The sequence below is a fragment of the Passer montanus genome, unplaced genomic scaffold (assembly GCF_014805655.1).
Source record: "Passer montanus isolate IOZ18808 unplaced genomic scaffold, ASM1480565v1 scaffold94, whole genome shotgun sequence".
In the NCBI taxonomy this organism is placed as follows: Eukaryota; Metazoa; Chordata; class Aves; order Passeriformes; family Passeridae; genus Passer; species Passer montanus.
In genome coordinates this window covers 1-15,963 of record NW_024374812.1, presented here as the reverse complement: position 1 = coordinate 15,963, position 15,963 = coordinate 1, and the positions used below count along the sequence as shown (strand labels likewise).

Genomic DNA, 15,963 nt, shown 5'->3' with positions numbered 1-15,963 from the left:
GTTGCATGAGGACAACGGTGACAATTGCAACAGCCCCAGGAGGCACTTCAGCCTCTGCTGTTGCATCAGAGAGGGAAAAGGAGAAGTCCCAGCATCCCCACATGGATGGGTGGTTTTCTGATTGGCCAAGGGGAGATGTGTCAGCAAAAATCAGTGATTGTCCCCACGGCTTGCAACAATATAAAATCAGAGCGTTTTGGCCAAAAAAGTGCTCCTGTTGGAGTGTGCCCTCTGTTGACAGAGTGACAAATCTTTTGTCCCCCTAAAAAGGAAAGAAGCCCAGAAGCTTCTCTCATCGATTAGGTGAAAAGCCACCTCACAGGACCTTGGAAACTTCACCTCAGACTTAAGGGTAGCTAATTGGACCGAAACCAAAAAGTCCTGCCTGCGCATTTTAGTAGAAAAAGAGGAGAACAAAGAAAATAATCGCTTTTGTCAGATGTTTTACCAGCAGCAAGATCTCTTGCACCTGGCTGGATTTTTCTGTTTGTTATTTTGCCTTTTATTAAACCTTTTTGTTTCCAACACTGCAGCAGAAGCCATCCTGCTTATTTTTATGCCTCCAAGGGTAGCTGAGCTATCTTGGGTGTGATATAGGCCTCTGAGAGCTTATTAGACCTGGCTCAAGGAGGCTACTATATCATGCTCCTTGAACCCAAGGGTCACTGGACACAGTGATTCCTCTTGGGTTTTTTCTTGCCTGAACACCCAGACCTTCATCAGGTAGGTGACTCTGGGGTCTCCTGAAAAATGATCAGATGAGGTAATGGATTTCCCAGAGACTGAAACATCATTAAATGCTCCTGAGGTTGGCAGGATGGCACAAAACACAGAATTCTTTTTAAGAGGAAAGTAGAGGAAACATCATTTGCTGTAGCTGGAGGCAGCCTGTTGGGAACACCCCATGTGTGGAGACGCGAGGCTTGAATCCATGTTTCAGAAGGCTGGTTTATTATATTATAATATATATTATATTATAATATTGCATTAAAACTATACTAAAAGAATAAAGAGAAAAAGATCATCAGAAGGCTTGAAAGAACAAGAATAGAATGCATAACAAAATCTTGTGACTCTGAGTCTGATGCAGCTGCATCTGTGATTGGCTCTTAATTAGAAACAACTGACGTGCACCAATCACAGATGCACCTGTTGCATTCCACAGCAGCAGATAGTTATTGTTTACATTTCTTTCCTGAGGCCCTCAGCTCTCAAGAGGGAAAAATGCTAGCAGAGGACTTTTCATAAAATATCATAGTAACAGCAGCCCCTCTGCAGTTTGGTGAACCAAAGAGCCCAGGCTCCTGCCCCACCTGGGTCCTGCCTGTCCCCATTGCCTTCGTGTCCCCTCTGCAGCTCTGTGAAGACCCAGGAGAAGCAGCAGTCATGAAGATCCTGTTCCTGCTCTTCCCCCTGATCCTCGTGTTGGTCCAGAGTTATTCAAGTGAGAGGCAAAGTGGAAAGATGGGGAAATGTGTGATCCTTCATTACTGGGGTTTTCCATGTCCTGGGAAGTGATCACTGTAGTGGGAGTGATGCAAAGGTAAGGGGGGATTGAGGAGAAAGGTGTTTCTCCAGTGATAGTTCTATAGGACACAGACTTGGGGTGGAAAGAGCCCATGGAAATAGAATACTGGCTGCTTTGGTGGGTCAGGAAGGGGTTTGGTTTCAGGCTTCCACCCTGCACCCAGCTGTTCCTCTTTGGGTGTCTCTGAACGTTCTTCTGCCCTGTGTGTGATCTTTGCTGTGGGGAGGTTGGAGCTGTATCCATCCACTGGCCAGAAATGCACAAACACCACCAGCTTTTTGCAACCACACACTGCTCTCACAGATTATTGCTTTAATTGTTCTGTATGCTTATTTCCCTATGAAAATGAAAAATGCAGCTGGATGCAGGCAAAGAGGGGAATACTGCACTTATGGGAGATGCAACTTCCCTGCGAGACACACTGGGAGATGCACACGGTACAGTGTGTGCTGCAAGAGATAAGGTCTGGAATCCTGCCTGAGGACAGAGTTCCCTCCTCTGTCCACAATAAAATATGTAGCAAAATTATTTCCTGCAAATGCCTGCTACAAAATCTCCTTCTCTATTCCTTGTGGGAGAGATGCCCATAAGGGAGGGAAAAGACTTTGTGGGTTTTGGAGCTGAGAGTGGAGTTGCAGCAGCCTCAGGTCAACCAGGGCCTCCCAACTCACCAAAGCCACCAAAGAGAGAAACATTCCTGGTCCTTGGGCAGCACCGAGGACATGATCCAGGTCCAGCTGCATCTGCACAGAGCTGGAGCCAGGGCTGCCAGCACTGAGATAGCCCAGCTCCAACCTGTCTGCACCAAGGACTGCACCTCAGACCGACCCTGAGCCTGACTCTGCTGCAGCACACCCTGGGCATTGCAGGGCAGGGGAGAGAGTGGCAGGGAAATGTACACCAGCTGATGTGCTTGTCTGCTTTCTTTTTACACTATGTGGGTTAAAACCCTGAAATTCCTGAGAAGGACATCCCATTTGCTTCTGGCTGCTGAAAATCACCTCCTGATGTCCCCCACTTTCATGGGCCATGTCAACTTACTAGGGTGCTATTTTAACAATTAACTGTTATAGCATAAAAGCAAAAGTTCTCTTCATCCATCTCTGGGAAAACCGAGGTTTTCTTCTTGTATCCCTGGGGCAAAGTTTCTTATGTCTCTCATCTCTCTGTTCAATCTTCTCATTGGATCACAGCACTGCACCATCTGCTTATTTCAACAGTGGTGCTTCTGCTCACTCCTGTAGTTGAATGGTACAGCTGCATCCCCCACAATGCATTCCATGAATTACAGGGGGAAAAAAAGTTTGACATAGCAATTATACCTTCACCATAGCCCCACAAGAGAATTTCAGCCCAAAAACTGAGGCATCTCCTCAATCCCCTCCCATCTACAATTCGACTCCTTCCTCACTGTCCTCAGTGTCCCATGTTCTTTTCTCTGCATGTCTTCACCCTTTCCTTTTTCTTATTCAGGAGAGAAACGGTGTTCGTGGGCTAATTTTCTCTCAAGCTTTATCAATTGAAACAATTTTTATAGATTTCTGCAGTGCTGAAAGGTTGATCTCATCCAGACTCTGCATCAGGGAAATCACTCGCCGTGCCTCTCTCTTGGTCACGAGGTATCTGCCAACACCGTATGAACCGTAATGGCTGCCAGCTCTACTCACTGCTTTTCTTCATGCAAAACACTGAAAATAAGAAAAGCTGCTGCTGCTGGTTTTGTTACCTTCACCATAGCCCCACAAGAGAATTTCAGCCCAAAAACTGAGGCATCTCCTCAATCCCCTCCCATCTACAATTCGACTCCTTCCTCACTGACCTCAGTGTCCCATGTTCTTTTCTCTGCATGTCTTCACCCTTTCCTTTTTCTTATTCAGGAGAGAAACGGTGTTCGTGGGCTAATTTTCTCTCAAGCTTTATCAATTGAAACAATTTTTATAGATTTCTGCAGTGCTGAAAGGTTGATCTCATCCAGACTCTGCATCAGGGAAATCACTCGCCGTGCCTCTCTCTTGGTCACGAGGTATCTGCCAACACCGTATGAACCGTAATGGCTGCCAGCTCTACTCAGCACTTTTCTTCATGTGAAACATAAAAACAAGAAAAACTACTGCTGCCAGTTTTGTCCTTCTGTCCGCAGCATGGCTGGCTAAAAGCAGCTAAACAAAATTCATTGACAGCCATGCCGAGGCAGCCACGGCCGTGCGCCGTTGTCCCGGTTGTGCCGATTTCGGCCGCGCAATCCTGGCCACGTGGCTGCTTCCAGTCCAGAATGGGAATGGCCATGTGGCCAGTCCTGGCTCTGGCTGCTCCTGGCCTCGGAGCTGCCCCCAGCCCAACTGTGGGGCCACTCCTAGTGCTGGTCTTGGCTGCATGGTTGCTCTCGGTGCCAGCATAGCCCCTGGCATGGCCTGGTGGCGCTGCTGGAATAAAGGACCGTGGGCACCACTGGTGTTAGGAAAATTAAATGACAAACATCAGAGGTTTATGTCCAAAAAGGAGACAGAGGAGACCTTTTACTTTATTCAAATAAAGGGAGAGGCCATAGGGCATTCTCCTGGGGTCTCAAATTTTTGGGGCCTCCCTTTTTATCTTAATTTTCCAGCCTTATTTCCCTTTTCTCTTTCCCCATTGGCTGAGGTACTTGAGAGGTACAGACTTCCCAATACACCTGATAACAAAGATTTCCCTCTAATGTATAACCCTCCCTTTTAATTTTTAATCCTTATGGAATTTAGGGGTTTTTCTTCCCCATTATTTCTTTCGTCTTTCAATGTCTAATTTCATTTTTTGGTAAACCTCAAGTTTATTTGTAAAAGCAAATATCTTTTTCCATTCATCAATCAGTGGAATCCTTCCCATTGTTTCTTTCATCTCCTAGTGCTAGCTTTCTCTACCAGCAGACCCAAGCTTGTTTGTAAAGACAAATCTGCTATTCCTCTAACTGGGAAAGGGGCCTGGCCCCATCAGGAAGGGGCTTTGTTAGGTTTCTTTTTCTCGGGCCAGGTCTTATAAACCCTCAAAAGGGAACCTAACACACCCAAGGATAGCTTAGCTATTAGCTTTTGGGGGCATATAATAAGCAGGATGGCTTCTGCTGCAGTGTTAGAAACAAAAAGGGTTTAATAAAAGGCAAAATAACAAACAGAAAAACTCAAGCCAGGTACAGAGGTCTGCTCCTGGTATAAATACCTCACAAAAGCAGTTTAGTTCTTTTTGCTCTCTTCTTTTCTACCTGATGGGCCAGGCAGGACTTTTTGGCTTCTATCCAATTAGATGACCTCGAGTTTTTGGTGAAGTCTCTGAGGTCCTATGAGGTGGCTTTTCACCTAATCGTTGAGAGGAACTTCTGGTCTTCTTTCCTTTTTTGGGGGACAAAGGATAGCTTTGCCGCTCTTGTCCTTAGGGGGCACAATCCTACAGGGCTTGGCAGGCCTGTGAGGGGCTCAGCAGCCTGCTCACCACCCCTCAGAGGGCAGAAATCTCAGCCATGCCACGTCCTGCTGCAGGCCGAGCCAGCCTGGCCACACAGGGCCTGCCCGGCCTGGCCAGTTACCATTCCAAGCCTGGAAGCCAAAAGACCTTTCCTGGCCTTTGTTGGTTTTTAAATGTGCCTTCATGGGGGCGTGTTCAACTCTTTTAAGTGGTTGAACCAGGTGTCAATCTTCAAAACTAGCCAGCTGATTGGCTCTGCCAGGCCTCTTCAGGGAACCGCCCCTGCGGCCTGTGGACTGCGCCCAACTGAAAATCAGACTTCGTTAAACCGCGACGCTGGAAAGAGAGTAAAGGCCTTCCTGTGAGTCTAAGAGGCCAGAACTTGTGGAAAGTTAACTTGAAGTTTCCTAAGTACAGGAGAGACCGTGATGGTGCCTTGATGGTGCAGGAGGGAGACAAGAATCTCATTGCTGGGGGAATGGGGGCTTTCCCTAGGAAAGGAAGGAGATTCTATTCCCACAGTGGTATGGAGATTTCCCATAATTCCAGGCTTTCAGCAGTTCCAAAAGCAATTTTATCTCCCTCTACCCAGTTTCACTGGTCATTTATTTGGTTTGAATTGGCAACTTGGCCTCAGGTCTGTGGTCTGTGCTCAGGGAAAGGTCTTTGGAAGAGCTCTGAGGAAGGTCATGGGAATGAATCCTCTTAGGTCATTGATTTCCTATAGACCAAGTCATAGTGTAATACCCCAGGTATTGAAGGGTAGAACAAACCTAAGAATGTTTTAAGGAGAAAGGTGGAGGAAATGTTATCTTTTGTGGCTGGAAGCAGCCTGTCTGCAGCTTTGGTGAACCACAGAGCTCTGCAACACAGGCTCCTGCCCCACCTGGGGTCCTGCCTGTCCCCATTGTCTTGGTGTTCCCTCTGCAGCCCTGTGACGACCCAGAAGGGGCAGCAGCCATGAAGATCCTGTTCCTGCTCTTCCCCCTGATCCTTCTGTTGGTCCAGAGTGCTGCAGGTGAGATGGGAAGAGGGGAAATAGGGGAAAATGTGAGCACCCACCAGTAGCAATTCCCCTGAAAATGACCCTGTTTGTGGGAATGTTGAGAATGTAATGGGGTATCAAGGTCAAAGCTGGTTTTTGAGTGAGTTCCCAGCTGCACACTGATGTGGGGTGGAGAGACACCATAGGAAAAAAGCCTGACTTGTTCTGTGAGCCAGGGAGGGGTTTGGTTTCAGGCCCCAATCCTGCACCCAACAATTCCTGTTTAGGAATCTCTTGCCCTGCACAGGGATGGCAGAGAGCCCCAGGGGTGTCTGGATGGGGGGGTTTCCTGAGGCAAAAAGGTGACAGTTTTCATCCAGTGGTTCATCCTCTGAGTGTCCCAAATCTTCATCACCCCAAGGGATGATCCCTGCAAGGGCTGGACAAGGACTTTTCATCAGAGGTCGCACAAATCGCGGCACAGCCAGGACAGGTATGTGGGATGTGAGGAGTCCCTGCCTGCCAGCAGGACTGCAAGCACACCCTGCTCTTCCAGATTACTGCTGTTATTATTCTCTGTGTGTCTTTCCCCATGGAAAAAGGGAGTAACCTTCAATGCAGAGAGAGAGGAGGAATCTGTTCATCTGTAAGATGCCGCCCCCCTCTAAGAACTATTGGAAGATGTACAAACATAGACTTTTGCTGCAGAAGGTAAGACCTGGTTTTTCTGGCTAAGGAGAGCTTTCTCATTTTCTCTTCCACTGAAGAATCTGTTAAAAATGTCTTTATTGACGACTCATGATAAATACTTGCCTGCATTTATGCCTTGATAGAGATGCTCAAGAAGAAAGAGAAAATTCTTTGAGTGTTTGGAGCTGCACTGAGTAGGGCTGAAGAAGACTAAAGACAGCCAGGGCCTCCCCACTCACCAAAGACACCAAAGAAGGAAACATTCCCTGTCCTTGGGCAGCACCAAGGACATGATCCAGATCTTTCTGCATTTGCACAGAGCTGGAGCCAGGGCTGCCAGCACTGAGATAGCCCAGCTCCAACCTGTCTGCACCAAGCACTGCACCTCACCTCCCTTGAGCCTGACTCTGCTGCTCCACACCCTGGGCATTGCAGGGCAGGGGAGAGAGTGGCAGGGAAAGTTACACCAGTTGATGTGCTTGTCTGCTTTCTTCTTACAGTTTTATGGGTTGAAGCCCTGAAATTCCAAAGCAGGACATCACCCATTTGCTTCTGGCTGCTGGACCCATGTGCTGATGTCCCCATGTGCTGATGTGCCCATGTGCTGATGTCCCCTGCCCTCGCTGGCTGTGCCGTGCCCAGCTGGGCTGACAGCAGCAGTGGCAGCTGCTCCTGCTGGCTGCTGCTGGGCTGGAGCCCTGTGGTGTCAGGCCCGGTGTCTTTGGGGCAGGGGCTGCTTTTCCCGGCTTGAATAAAGAGCAGCACTTTGGCATTGCAGGGCTGGGCCGTGTGTGCGTGTGCTGCTGCTGCTGCAGGGCTGCTGTGCCTGCTGGCCCTGGGGCTGCCACTGCCTTGGTGGCAGCACAAGGCCCTGGCCGTGGTGCTGGGGCTGAGCAGCGCCTGTGTCCCTGGGGATGCTCCTGCCTGGCCCTGCTTTGGGGACGCTGAGCCTGGCAGTGCCTGCTGGGCCAGGCTGGCTGGGCTGCCTGTGGTGGGGCTGCCCTGCAGATGCTCCCTCTGGGGGAACTGGGATCCCTGTGCTGGTCCTGCCAGTCCCCCATGTCCCTTGTCCCTGTCAGCCATGGCCTCACGTGCAGAGCTGTGCTGGAGGATGTGTCCCTTGAGTGGCCTTTGCTATGGTGACCCACAGGAGCTGTCCCTGATGCTCCTCCTTGTCCTGTTCCAGCACCTCAGCCCTCCCTGCTGTTTCTGTGCTGCTCCACACCTCATCCCATCAGACCGGAGTGGGAGGACGCTGTTCACATCTTGGGTTGGGTGACCCTTGAAAAGATGCCATTGCTGTGGGAATGAACACATTTGTTTGGCCATGGGAGTATGCAGAATGTCCTGGCCTCTCTGCCCATCTCAGGCAGTCTGGAGTGACAATTCTCTGTACCTTGAAAGGCAGGGGCTTCTCCCTGTGTGTGGAGCAGACCTCGGGCACTGGCATTTGAGTGGTTTACTACATGTGTGTGTGTCAGTGTACTTGTGGGTATAAGAGTAACTGGGGACCCTGCCTGGCTTAGGGACAGCATTATCCCCCAGGAATCAGTGAGTCATAGAATTGGTGATGTTGGGAAAACCCTTTAAGCTCATTGAGTGCAACCATTGCCCCAGCACTGCCAAGGCCACCACTAAACCAAGTCCCCAAATGCCACATCCAGATGGCTTTTAAATACTCCAGAGGTAGTAATTCCACTACGGCCCTGGGCATCCTGTCCCAACACTACTGATTATGCAAAGAAACTGTTCCTAATACCCAACTGAATCCTTCCCTGGTTCTACTTTTGGCCATTTCCTCTGCTCAATTCACACTTGTGAGAAGAGACCGACACCAAAAATTTTTTTTGTCAATCCTCTCTAGAGCTGCAAAGTTTGGTGAGGGATGTTCATATGAACCCTGCCTGCTGTGGCCCTTCCTTCCCCTGTGCTAAACCTGAAATTTTATTTTGTCCCTCTTCTTTACAAACTATGCAGACAAGGTTGCTGAAGTGAAATGAGAGCTAAGTCTTTCCTCTCACTGTACAAAGCAGAGCAAGATTGCTATATTCAGTCAGATCATCCACATCCCACTCTGAGTATTTATAACATCAGGGAAATGAAAGAATGCAAAGAAGCAAACCATTTCCTCATTTCTGCTCTTCCCAGCATGAATCACTCTGCCTTGTCCATGCCAGCCCTCTCCTGCCCAGCCCGGTGCTGCTGTGCCGCGGGTGTCACAAGAGGTGTTGCATGGGGACAACGGTGACATTGATTGCAACAGCCCCACCAGGCCCCTCAGCCTCTGCCCCTACAGCAGCAGGGAGGGAGCAGGGCCAGCCCCAGCACCCCCACAGCCATGGGGCACTCCCGGGTTGGCCCAGGCCACTTGTGCCAGCAGCAACTGGGGCCTGTCCCACCCACCAGCACTGCTATAAACCCAGCCTGTTTGGGGCACTGCAGCATTGCCTGGCCCCAGGGGCATCTGCACACAGCCATTCCTGCTGCCTTTGCTGCTGCCTGAACATCCAGATCTTCTCCAGGCAGGTGAGTGCGTGGCCTTTCCCTGGAATCCTGCCCACCCAAGGTCTCAGCTCAAAGCCCATCACCACAGAATCTCCTGAAGCACAAACTGCTTGAATTATCCAGGTGTAAATCATGACCATCAGAGATGCCTGGGAAAGAGAATAAAAGTCTTTAAGAGAAGTCTATGAGTCCAGAACATTCAGAAAGATAAATTTTGGTTTCCTGAGTGCCTGAGAGACTCGGTTGGAGCCTTTGCTACAAGAGGGAGATGAGATAATTTTTGAGAGAATGGGGACTGCCTTAGCAAAATAGGGAGGCACTTTTCCCAAAGCAGTATGGAGATTCCTCATAATTTCAGGCTTTCAGTAGCTGCACAGGTTGATTTCCCATTTCTGGCCAGAGCCCCAGCACCCCCACAGCCATGGGGCACTCCCGGGTTGGCCCAGGCCACTTGTGCCAGCAGCAACTGGGGCCTGTCCCACCCACCTGCACTGCTATAAACCCAGCCTGTTTGGGGCACTGCAGCATTGCCTGGCCCCAAGGGCATCTGCACACAGCCATTCCTGCTGCCTTTGCTGCTGCCTGAACATCCAGATCTTCTCCAGGCAGGTGAGTGCATGGCCTTTCCCTGGAATCCTGCCCACTCAGGGTCTCTGCTTAAAGCCCATCACCACAGAATCTCCTGAAGCACAAACTGCTTGAATTATCCAGGTGTAAATCATGACCATCAGAGATGCCTGGGAAAGAGAATAAAAGTCTTTAAGAGAAGTCTATGAGTCCAGAACATGCAGAAAGATAAATTTTGGTTTCCTAAGTGCCTGAGAGACTTGGTTGGAGCCTTTGCTACAAGAGGGAGATGAAATAATTTTTGGGAGAATGGGGACTGCCTTAGCAAAATAGGGAGGTACTTTTCCCAAATCAGTATGGAGATTCCCCATCCTTTCAGGCTTTCAGTAGCTGCACAGATTGATTTCCGTTTCTGGCCATTTCCCTGCCCTCTGGCTGCTCCCTTGGTCAGTGCTTCCCAGGGCAGGGACAGCAAGTGTGGGGCGGGGAATGTTCTTGCTGGGAATCATAAAAATACTCTGGAATTGGGAATGGGCACAGCCAAGTTGAGCTGGGAGAATATTCTTGATCCCAGGGAAGCAAAGGGAATTGGTCAGGGTGTTTGGGGCATGTGTTTGATACATAAAGTCCAAAGAGGAACAGCCCTGTATTGCCATAATGTTCAATGACAATTTTACGTCTGCCTTTTCCAAATTTCACTGGCCATTTATCCTGATTTCGTCAGCAACAGTGGGTCCCAGATCTGCAGTCTGTGCTCTGGGAAAAGGTTTTAGCAGACTAGTGAGGAAAGTAATTGAATCAGTGTAGGTTATTGATTTCCCAGAGATTGAGACAATGGAATACTCCCAAGTTTGAAGGCACGTACACACCTGAGAATTGTTTTTAGAGAAAGGTAGAGAAAACATGATCAGATGTGGCTGGAGGCAGCCCCTCTGCACTTTGCTGAGCCACAGAGCCCTGCAACACAGGCTCCTGCCCCACTCAGGGTCCTGCCTGTCGCCATTGCCTTGGTGTCCCCTCTGCAGCCCTGTGAAGACCCGGGAGAGGCAGCAACCATGAAAATCCTGTTCCTGCTCTTCCCCCTGCTCCTCCTGCTGGTCCAGGGTGCTGCAGGTGAGATGGGAGGAAGGGAAATGGGGTGTGAGCCCAACCAGGGTAATTCAGTGTCCCTGGAAGTGACTGTGTTTGTGGGGGTGATGAGAAGGTAACAGGGGATTGAGGTCAAAGGGGTTTTCAAGTGAGTTTCCAACTAGACAGCAATTTGGGGTGGAGAGAGCCCATGGAGACAGAATCCTGGCTTCTTCTGTGGGTTGAGAGGGGGTTTGATTTCAGGCTCCAAGCCTGCACCCAGCTGTTCCTGCTTGGGACTCTCTGGATGTTCTCTTCCTCTACAGAGATGGCAGAGGGCCCCATGGGGTGTTTGGATGGGGGGGTTTCCTGGGCCACAAAGGTGACATTTCTTATCCAGTGGTTCATCCACTGAGTGTCCCAAAACTTCATCACTCCAAGGGATGATCCCTGCAAGAGCTGGACAAAGACTTTTCATCAGAGGTCACACAAATCATGGCACAGCCAGGACAGGTATGTGGAAAGTGAGGAATCCCTTCCTGCCAGCTCTGCTGGTCCAGGCAAAGGTGGGAAAGCAGCTGGGAGACAGCACAGCTCTTCCTCAACCTCACGCTGGTCCTTTCCACTCTCTGTTCTAGTGTGTCTCCAGTTTAGGGTCACAGGGACCTTCCAGGGGAGACACATTGCATTTGCAGATGTGAATGTGGGGGGCTGGAGCTGAGCCCTTCTCTTGGCCTGAAATGCATGGGGAGCATCAGCCTGACTATATGAACACTGCTCTCCCTGATTGTTGCTTTAATTGTTGCATGTGTGCCTTTCCTCGTGGAAATAGGAAGTGAACTTCAGTGCAAACACAGAAGAGGATACTGTTCTTTTGGGAGATGTGTCCCCCCTGCAAGGCCTATTGGTAGATGTACAGGACAAACCATCTGCTGTAGAGGGTAAGATCTGCAATCTGGCTGGGGAAAGATTAATTTTTTTTTCCCTAGAAAGATCTGTTACAAATTTCCTTCTTGCCAACAGTTGAAAATGCTCTCCTGCATTTACGCTTTCTAAAAGATGCCAAAAAAAAAAAAAAAAAAGGGAAAAGTCAATGATGGGTTTGGAGCTGCCCTGAGTGGGGCTGCCAGGGCCAGGTCAGCCAGGGCCTCCCAACTCACCAAAGCCACCAAAGAAGGAAAAAGTTCCCTGTCCTTGGGCAGCACCCACAACAGGCACTGGGCTGATTCCCACAGGGAGACAGAGCAGTGTCTACCTTTCCATGCCCTGCCCTCGCTGGCTGTGCCGTGACCAGCTGGGCTGCCAGCAGCAGTGGCAGCTGCTCCTGCTGGCTGCTGCTGGGCTGGAGCCCTGTGGTGTCAGGCCCGGTGTCTTTGGGGCAGGGGCTGCTTTTCCCGGCTTGAATAAAGAGCAGCACTTTGGCATTGCAGGGCTGGGCCGTGTGTGCGTGTGCTGCTGCTGCTGCAGGGCTGCTGTGCCTGCTGGCCCTGGGGCTGCCACTGCCTTGGTGGCAGCACAAGGCCCTGGCCATGGTGCTGGGGCTGAGCAGCGCCTGTGTCCCTGGGGATGCTCCTGCCTGGCCCTGCTTTGGGGACGCTGAGCCTGGCAGTGCCTGCTGGGCCAGGCTGGCTGGGCTGCCTGTGGTGGGGCTGCCCTGCAGATGCTCCCTCTGGGGAACTGCGATCCTTATACTGGTGTTAATAAGCCCAGATATCATTCATTTCTCTGGACTCTGTTCCCATGCCAGAAGACATGCACTGGGACCTGTGGTCACAGTGGCAACGCTTCATCCCTAAAATACCCTCAGCTTTGTTCCAAGGTCACAGCTGCAAAACCTGCAGCAGGAGCCATTCCTCAATGTAATGGCAGTGAACAATCTCAGGGAGCATAGTATTGCCACCAGGGGAACTCACATGGAACTCATGAATTTGATAGGGATAAAATAAATGTCTGAACTAAAAGGCTTGCTGTGCCTTCTTTCATTTGCATTATTTCTCTATGGAATACTCACTGTCCACAGCACAGCTTCACTGTAGCATCACTTAAAACCTCCATTTTTACGTAAATTCAATCCATTATTATCTTGTCTGCTGCTGTCTGGAGCACTGGGGAGGGAAAGAGCACAGAGACCAGGCTGGAATCACCAGTAGCCCAAAAGTTCCTTTTCCTGTTTCTCCCCCTGCACCAGAGAAAAGGAGGCTTTGGTTTCCTCTTCTGACACCTCTGACAAGGATTCCCAACTCAGAGCTTTGTGTCATCCTGCCATGTGTAAGGACATTGTGGTGCTGTGGCTTGCAGGACACATGCAGGGACACAGACTGAGACCCTGCTCACTGGAAACCAGCACTGACCTGATGCTCTGGCACAGAGTGGCACATTTCCTGAGTCCCTTCATGAAATCCTCCCAGTGAACCCACCATCAGTGATATGTGCAGGTTCTGCCTCTGATACTGCTGAGCATGCAGAATCCCTCTCTCACATTTTTTCTGATTGTGACCTTGTCACTGTGACTTCACACCTCAGGATTGTGCATGAGAAAATGCCAAGATGTTCTGCTGGCAAATCCCTAGCACCTGACCCAATGTAATCTGGGGGGACCAGATTGCTCTGCCAAACACCTGGAGCAGGAGCTGCCAAAGTGGGCACATGGCACAGACCCTCCTGCCTGGCAAGGACTGTCACTTCTCCCAGTGGCATGGCTGGCATCAAACTCACTGGATTCACAAGTGATGGCTGCATCCAGCTTGTATTTCTTCACCTTGGTTGGCATTAGAAGGAGGCACAGTTCTGCTGGATCTCCTGGTTTGCAGAATTTGTCGTCTATCCTGTGTTGCTCCCCCTTTATCAGAAGCATCTCTAGAGAGAACCCTGTTGTGGTGAACACTCTGTGTGTGAAGACATGAGGCTTGACTCCATTTCAGAAATTTGATTTATTATTTTATATATATATATATTTTATTAAAACACTACATTAAAACTGTACTAAAAGAACAGGGAGAGAAGAATGATCAGACGGTTACAAAGAACAAGAATAGAATAGAATGCTTAACAAAATCCTGCGACGGCTCACAGCCTCGACACAGGTGGCTGTGATTGGTCATCAAGTGAAAACAATCCACATGGACCAATGGAAGATGAACCTGTTGCATTCCACAGCAGCAGATAGTTACTGATTCCATTTCTTTCCTGAGGCTGCCACCTCCACAGGAGGGGAAAAATCCTAGGAAAGGATTTTTAATAAAATGTCATAGCTACAGAACCCTGCTTATCCCTCATAAATGTCAGATGCACTGACCTGGTGTCTAATAAGATGTTCTTGAAATTTCCATAATTGTTTTCTATATTCTGTGGCTATTTGAATACCCCACACCAGCTGGTTTTTCAATTGCAGTAGGAAAGAAAGACAACAGATAGGAAGGGTGAAATGTTTTCATATTAACAGAGTTTAAATCAAATATATTAGGAAGGAATCCTTCCCTGTGCGGGTGGTGAGGCTGTGGCACAGGTTGCCCAGAGAGGCTGTGGCTGTGCCATCCCTGGAAGTGATGGGGCATCCAAGGCCAGGTTGGATGGGGATAAAACAGATAAAATGGGAGGTCACATAGAGGAAAACCATTTCTTCATTTCTCCTCTTCCCAACACCAACCCACCTCTCTTGTCCATCCCAGCCCTCTCCTGCCCATCCCGGTGCCGCTGCGCCGTGGGTGTCACAAGAGGTGTTGCATGGGGACGACGGTGACATTGATTGCAACAGCCCCACCAGGCCCCTCAGCCTCTGCCCCTACAGCAGCAGGGAGGGAGCAGGGCCAGCCCCAGCACCCCCACAGCCATGGGGCACTCCCGGGTTGGCCCAGGCCACTTGTGCCAGCAGCAACTGGGGCCTGTCCCACCCACCTGCACTGCTATAAACCCAGCCTGTTTGGGGCACTGCAGCATTGCCTGGCCCCAAGGGCATCTGCACACAGCCATTCCTGCTGCATTTGCTGCTGCCTGAACACCAAAGCCTTTCTCAGGAAGGTGAGTGGGGGGTCCCTCTCCGGAATTCTGCCCACCCTGGGTCCTGCCTGTCCCTATTGCCTTCGTGTCCCCTCTGCAGGCCTGTGAAGAGCCGAGACAGGAGCAGCAGCCATGAAGATCCTGTTCCTGCTCTTCCCCCTACTTCTCCTGTTGGTCCAGGGTACTGAAGGTGAGAAGGGAAGAGGGGAAAAGGGGGAAGGTGTGGGCACCCAGTAGTGGGCATTCAGTGTCCCTGGAAGTGGCCATGGTTGTGGGAATGATGAGAAGGCAACGGGACTGGGGTCAAAAGTGTTTCCTGAGTGAGTATCCAGATGGACACTGATTTGGGGTGGAGAGAGCCCATGGAAACAGAATCCTGGCTTGTTCTGTGGGTCAGGGATGTGGAATGTGACAAATCCCTGCCTGCCAGCTCTGCTGGTCCAAGTAGAGGTGGGAATGCAGGTGGGCATAAGCACGGCTCTTCCTCAACCTCATGCTAGTCTTTTCTACTCTCTGCTCTGCTGTGCCTCCATGTTAGGGGGACAGGGACCTTCCAGGTGAGACAAATTGCAATTGGAGATGTGGCTGTGTGGGAATTGGATCTGAGTGCTTCTCTTGGCCTGAAATGCACCAGCGCCAGGGATCATCAGCCTGTGCATAACCAAAGTCTGACCTCTCAGATTATTTCTTTAAGTTTTCTCTGTGTCTTTCCCCATGGGAACAGGCAGTGCAGTTGCATGCTGGAGAAAACGGGGATTCTGCTCCAGGTTTTCTTGCCCTCCTGGTTCATTTCGTGCCGGAAGTTGTGCACCAAGCCTTGTATGCTGCAGAAGGTAAGGCCCAGATGCTTGGCTGAAAAAATATTTTCCTCATTCTTCTTCAGACAGATCATGTAACACCACCTTTCTAGACAATTTATGATAGATACTGTACAACATTTATGCTTTGAGAGAGATGCAGAAGAAGGGATAGAATAGTCCTGCAGAGTTTGATCTCCCATAAGTGGGGCTGCGGGAGCCCCAGGTCAGCCAGGGTCTCCCCAGTCTCCTCCAGTCTCGGGGTCTCATTCTTGCTTTGTAGAGGCCTGACCAAAGCCACCAAAGAAGGAAAAAGTTCCCTGTCCTTGGGTAGCACCAAGGACATGATTTAGGTCCTGCTGAATCTGCACAGAGCTGGAGCCAGGGCTGCC

The 15,963-nt window shown here is 50.1% G+C and overlaps 2 long non-coding RNA genes across 2 annotated transcripts; both read left to right on the top strand.

Moving 5' to 3' along the window:
• Positions 1 to 4,858: 4,858 nt before the first annotated feature.
• LOC120496015 lies at positions 4,859 to 9,087 on the top strand. Its single transcript, XR_005626198.1, has 4 exons — positions 4,859 to 5,981; positions 6,370 to 6,441; positions 6,551 to 6,659; positions 7,139 to 9,087. It is a non-coding gene; the product is annotated as an uncharacterized LOC120496015 (long non-coding RNA).
• Positions 9,088 to 14,531: 5,444 nt separating this feature from the next.
• LOC120496021 lies at positions 14,532 to 15,613 on the top strand. The gene is made up of 3 exons (XR_005626199.1): positions 14,532 to 14,795; positions 14,875 to 14,964; positions 15,499 to 15,613. It is a non-coding gene; the product is annotated as an uncharacterized LOC120496021 (long non-coding RNA).
• The last annotated feature ends 350 nt before the right edge of the window (positions 15,614 to 15,963 follow it).